The sequence below is a fragment of the Monodon monoceros genome, unplaced genomic scaffold, assembly GCF_005190385.1.
Source record: "Monodon monoceros isolate NGI ecotype Baffin Bay Population unplaced genomic scaffold, NGI_Narwhal_1 Super_Scaffold_2, whole genome shotgun sequence".
NCBI lineage: Eukaryota > Metazoa > Chordata > Mammalia > Artiodactyla > Monodontidae > Monodon > Monodon monoceros.
The window spans coordinates 81,868,069-81,874,782 of NW_021703776.1; positions in this window are offsets into that span (position 1 = coordinate 81,868,069).

The window sequence follows — 6,714 nt, forward strand, 5'->3', positions numbered from 1 at the left end:
TTAGGAAATGTGTACTGAGGTAATGGAATGACACGTTGAGTGGCTTTTATTTATAAGCCAGTTTAAAGCTGGGGAACAGCTACCCAAAAAAGTCCCTTTGGTTTGAGAATAGGTGAGCTGTTGCTTTTCTCTCTGGCCATGATTTGTTAGTGGAGCCAGTCATCTGGTCCAGACACTCTGGATGGGGATAATAAAACTTCATCCCCTGGGTACAAAGGAATGTTAGCCAATATGTTCTCTAAAGTGAGGGCCATTCTTCCCCATATCCAACAGACGCGTTGGTTTATTAGGAAGCCTGCTTTTGCATGGATGGTGGGAGGGTTTCTTTAGGCTTATGGCTTTTACCTCGAGCCAAGTAATGAAGATCCACCTGAATATCTGTTGCCCCTGGTGGTTTTTTGGTGCACACTCCTGGCTTGCTTTCTTTCCCTCATTCACGCATTCATCTATTCCACAGACATTTGCTAAGAGATGCCTACAACAGCAGTTGTGCTGTGAGGATGAAATGAGATTAATCTGGTAGAGTGCTTACCTAAGGCCAGGTACACAGAAATGCTTGGGAGTTGTTTGTTCCGTCAGCAGGATTGCCAAGTGCCAGACACGAGGCTGGATCCAAAGATCAATAAGACAGATCTCTGTCCCCCCAGAAGCTCCCAGCCTCCTAGAGGGGACCCCCCTCTAGGGGGTCAAACAAGGGTCCTGGAGGTGTGATGGATGTGGTACAGTGGCAGCACAAAAGAGAGAGCCAGACAGAGCCTACTGGGTCTCCTACAAGGCCCCAGTTTCTGATGTGTGACCTCTCCCCTCACTCTCATTTGGGGAATCCCAGCCTGAAGAACCCCACCCAGGCCACCCTTAGCCGATCGGCAGGCTCTTCCCTGAAGCTTTCCTGGGTGGCATGAACAGGGCAGGCTGGGGTGAGGGAGGAAGTGTGGGTATTTACAGGATGTATTCCCATCTCTGGTTTTCTAGAAAGTCTGGATAGTGGTGTGTATCGCACTTAAAACACACTTTGGATTCAGATAAATGTGCTTCGTATAAGTCGAATTTGGGCACGTTTCTGTTTCTTACAGTGGGGTGACAGCTGTCTCGCAAGGCTGTTATGAGGTTAAGTAAGATCTGTAAAGCACAGATCACACTGCTCAGCCCACGGTAAGCATTAAGTGGCAGCTTTCCTCTCATGTATTTTCTCCTTGCCCTCATGTTGCCATCATAATAACCCCTTTCCTTTGTACAGCACTTTACAGTTTGCAGAGCGCTTTCACATACGTTTTCTCACCTGATCCTCAAATTACCCTGTAAGGCAGACAGGGCAGGTGTGACTTCTCCACCTGACAGATGAAGAAACTGAGTAATTTAGCAAATATCACCTAGTCAAGGGTGATCCGGGACAGACTTCTTAGTCCCCACCTAGGAGGCAGATGAGTTTGGAGGATTTCTTCTCGTGGTCTGATCATGAGGTAAGAAAGAAGAGTGCTTCTTCATGGGTGCAGGAGATGCCAGGCAGGCCCCCTCAGCCCTGGGGTTCCCGGAAGGGGGGCTGGCTGGAGACTGGCTCCCTCACTGCCCTTCCCCAGCAGCACCCCACGAACTCCGCTTGGCAGCCCTGAGGGAGAACTGGATGGTCACGGGGAAGATGGGACCTTGCCTAATCACTGTGTGGCTCCACAGTGGGCCAGGGAGCAGTGGAGAGAGCCGAGGGTCAAGGCCTGCTGGAGTGCAGCCGACCTGGGCTGGGAGCCAGCCTGGACGGAGAAGAGAGGCCCTTCTAGGAACCACAAACTGTGGCTACTGCTGATGTAGCAAAGAAGACACAGCTGGCAAAGAGTAACCCTCAGTGGCTCTTTGGTCTAGGGCTATGATTCTCACTTAGGGTGCACGAGGTCCCGGGTTCAAATCCCAGACGAGTCCTACTTTTGCTGGATTTTTCTTTTTTTCTGTTCCCCTTTCCTCACCACACAAGTATACGTTGCCTGCCCTTTCTCAAGTTGAAGCAGAGATGACCCAGTGGTGAGTGAATAAAGGACCCTGAAGACAAGCTGCCAGTCAGTCTCCCCATTAGCCATGGCCTGTATATACCTCATTATTTCCGCTGAGGCCAAGCCGAGCAGAAGGGGATTGGCATAGCTCCAGGAGCCGAACCTGAGAAGGTAGAGCCAAAGGGTTGCCTCGTGTTAGGCAGAAAGCATCTCAGAGAGCCTCAGATAAAGAGCGGGTGGTCAGAACAATCAGGACCTGAGCTGGAGGTCAAGAAAAGGCAAACTCTCCATGTAAAACCCAAGCTATGAAATGCATTGGCTTCAAAGTCCAAAAGCTAGGAATAAAATTACAATTCTGAGTCTCATATTTCCTCTTGGTAAAATGGGAACAATAATATTCATTTCTTAAAGTTGAGAGGATTAAATCAGAAACTGTATGTGAAAACACTTTGCAAACTATAACACACCTTACAGACGTAGGGATTGTTAGGAATACTACTAAAGATAAAGAGAATCTGGAAAGGAAATTCTGACAACATGACAGACTGAACTAATGTAGTTTCTCTTCACCCAATGTCCCGTAAAACACACACAGAAATACTACATAAAGCAGAATTTAAAAACTAACATATGAACAATTGCAAAATTGGTTTAAAAAGGGAAATTCCCAGATAACAGAATTAAAGAAAGAATATAAAACTAAACAAAGAAGGAGGAGGAGGAGAAGGAGGAGGGGCTATCACAGTAGCCCATGATTCATTTCAGACACAGATCACAGACATATACCAGGGACAGGGAGATGTGTTCTAATGCTTTCAGTTATAGGCTATGTGCCCTCAGCCCACCAGAGACAAAGAGCTGGGACTGAACCCCCTGCATAAAGCTCAGAACATCAAAGATCTACCTTATCCATGGAAAGAAAACTAAAATGGCACACGCCAGTTCAACAAAGCAGAGAAAAGGGTTAGAAATCCAAGTCAACCCTGAGAAATTGAAGTCTGAGCCTGAGAAAATTCTTGTGTTGCATCTGGATTTATGTTATTTGCATGATGCTGAATCCTTAAGCAGAGAAATTAAATATAAACCTGGTTTAGGACAACTTGAAATCCCTAGGAATACCACACAGCCTCACAGAAGCAAGAAAGAGCTCTCCAAGACTGTTTTCATACCCCAAGGTATATGAGAGTCTCACTAAAAAGTGACAAATCAAAAACGCCTACTGGGGCTTCCCTGGTGGCGCAGTGGTTGAGAATCTGCCTGCTAATGCAGGGGATATGGGTTCGAGCCCCGGTCTGGGAAGATCCCATATGCCGCAGAGCAACTAAGCCCGGGAGCCACAACTACTGAGCCTGCGTGTCTGGAGCCTGTGCTCTGCAACAAGAGAAGCCACGATAGTGAGAGGCCTGCGCACCGTGATGAAGAGTGGCCCCTGCTTGCCACAACTAGAGAAAGCCCTCGCACAGAAACGAAGACCCAACATAGCCAAAAATAAATAAATTAATTAATTAATTTTAAAAAAAACACCTACTGAAGAAGAACTCACAATAAAAATCTTATAAACTAGACAAGAAAGTAATCCACCTAAGGAAGACTCAGCAGACACAACAAACAGGACAATTAACACTCCAAGAACAGTGCATAATAGAACAACATGACAAGCACTGTGTAATAAGTATTCTTAAAAGTGTTAAAGATTAAAGACAAGAAAGTAAACCATAATGAAAATATTGCACTATGAAAAAAAAAAAGCTCATTGAGGGAAAAAAAAATTAGGAAATGGAAGACATACCATTGAAGACTCAAGACATTAAACAGTAGACTAGACCCAGCTGGAAAGAGAATTAGTGAGGTGGAAGATAGAGCTGATGAAATTGTTCAAAATATGGGGAGAAAGGGGAAAGTAATGAGATAGAAAATATGAAAGAATAGTTAAAAGACATGAGGAAAAGAATATGCCTATTACACTATCACACTGAATATATATATTGTTTCCTGAAAGAGAGAGAATGAGGGAAATGTATGGGTTGGCCAAAAAGTTCGTTTTAACTTTTTGGCCAACCCAATAATATTCCAAGAGATAATGATTGATAATTTTCCAAAATAAAAGAAAGACACAGTCCTCAGATTGAGAACTGAGCTTATAAACACATTGTGGTGAAACTGGAGAATACTGAAGAGAAAAAGAAAAATCTTAAAAGCAACAAAAAATTAAAAAAATTTAAAAACTTGTTTGCCTAGAGAGACAATTACATTGGCAGCTGACTTCTTATTAGCAGCAAAAGATTACAGAAAAAAATAGAATATCTTCAAAAGTCTAAAAGAATTGTCAACCTAAAATTTTATGCCCACTAAATTTCCATTTAAGTGTTGTGAAATAAAGACCTTTTAAGACATCCGCGCGCGCCTGTAGTCCCAGCTACTCGGGAGGCTGAGGCAGGAGGATCGCTTGAGCCCAGGAGTTCTGGGCTGTAGCGCGCTATGCCGATCGGGTGTCCGCACTAAGTTCGGCATCAATATGGTGACCTCCCGGGAGCGAGGGACCACCAGGTTGCCTAAGGAGGGGTGAACCGGCCCAGGTCGGAAACGGAGCAGGTCAAAACTCCCGTGCTGATCAGTAGTGGGATCGCGCCTGTGAATAGCCACTGCACTCCAGCCTGGGCAACAGAGCGAGACCCCGTCTCTAAAAAAAAAAAAAAAAACCTTTTAAGACAAAGACTGAGAATGTTTACCACTCAAAGACTTTCACTGAAATGCTACCAAAGGATATACTTCATAAGAAGGAAACCGAAATAAGAAGGAAGGAATGAAATGCAAGAAGGAATGGTGAGCAAAGAAATTTATAAATATGTTTGTGAATCTGAAAAAGCATTGAGGGACTTCCCAGGCGGTCCAGTGGTTAAGACATCGCCTTCCAATACAGGGGGTGCGGGTTCGGTCCCTGGTCAGGGAGCTAAGATTCCGCATGCCTTGCGGCCAAAAAACCAAAACAGAAGCAATATTGTAACAAATTCAATAAAGACTTTAAAAATGGTCCACATTAAAAAAAATCTTAAAAAAAGTTTTTTAATTAAAAAAAATAAAAATAAAAAAGCATTGACAGCCACTGTTAGTGGAGTAAAAATCAGTTCAGCTGCTTTATAGAGCAATTTGGCAATACCTAGTAAAGTTTAAGGTGCACATATTCTATGACCCAGAAATTCTACTTCTAGGTATCTACCTTAGAGATGTGCTTACATATATGCCAAGGAGGCATGCACAGCACTGTCCATCACAGCATTGTTTACAATATGGAATATTGGAAATATCCCAAATGCTCATTAGCAGAAGAATGGATAAACCAATTGTGGTATATCCAAACAATGGAACAAAATTCAGCAGTTAAAATTCATGAACTAGAGCTATATGAAACAGCATGAATAAATGTAAAAAGAAAAACATGTTAAGGAAAAAAGAAAGTTTGCAGAAGAATGTGTATAATATGCTGTACTTTTTGCATCTTTAAAAGATTCACTTTTTTTTTCTTTTTAATGAAAGAATCTAGGCATTTAGAAATAAGGGTAAAGGTGGATAAATGGCTGCATCAGTCCTCAGAGAGGATGATCTGCTGGGATGGGATTAGGAGGGAGGCTGAATCCTGGGTCCATGGATTACAAGGATTAATTCAGATTATCCCCCTAAACTGATCACCCGGCTGGCATCCCCACCACTCCTAGCCCACAGTCCACTTCCCCCTCATACCTGCTAAGCCCTTTCCTCCAGCCTCCTATCTTCATTCTCACCCTCAACCCAGTACTGGTCTGGGTTGTACTCATATTTGGGTCCTGAGAATAGACTGGTTCAGATCTCCTCTGAATGCTCCTCAAATCAAGGGTGAATCGTGACCTGCACCCCTGGAGCCAAGGAGAGATTAGTCCTAATACTCTGGATGAGAGCTCCCTGAGGAGAGCCTGGACCCCTGGATGTTACAGTTGACAACTTCCTCCCCTGTCCTTCCCTCCATTAGCCAAGAGGTCAGCAGTCAAGGTCTGCTATCTGACCCTGCTGGTTCAGTCAGGACCAGAAGGAGCTGTGCTGGGGCAGAACAAACAGCCACTCTGCTTCCAGCATTAGACTCTGTCATTCCCAGGAGCCCTGTGCCCTCCACCCTCCTAACGCCAACCCCTTTCCATCATCCCTGACAGTTGCCCTGCTCCCCAAGTCTGGACAGGCCTGAAATCGGCAGCGGACCCTCTGGAAAGGGTCTGGGTGGGCTTGCTCAACAGTCTTTCCCCACAACTCGATCACCTTAACCACAGGGTCTGGAGTGGAGCCCTGTCCTCTGGGGAGCAAACGAAACATCTTGATCTGTGCTCACCATCTCTCAGAGCACATACGAGGCTGGGGGTATGAGAGAGAAGAAGAAAGGTGAGGAGAGAGAGACAGAGAGAGGCTTCGAGGCAACATTATGGTTAATAGGCAACATTGAACTCCTTAAGTGTGAGATCATATGTTAAAACAAGCAGAGCATTGACTGTGCTGTTGGGAGATTTACCTTTACTCATTTATTCTACGTGTAAAGGACTTTGTCAGATGCTGGAGATACAAAAAATGACTAAGATAACTTCCCAGTCTTCAAAAAACTGGGCAGACAGAAAATTAAAAACCTGACCTTGACAACCCAGAGTGACTGGCGCTGCCCTAGAGGGAAGAAGGACGGGGCAGAGCACAGCAGGGGCATATAATGGGGTTGGAGTGG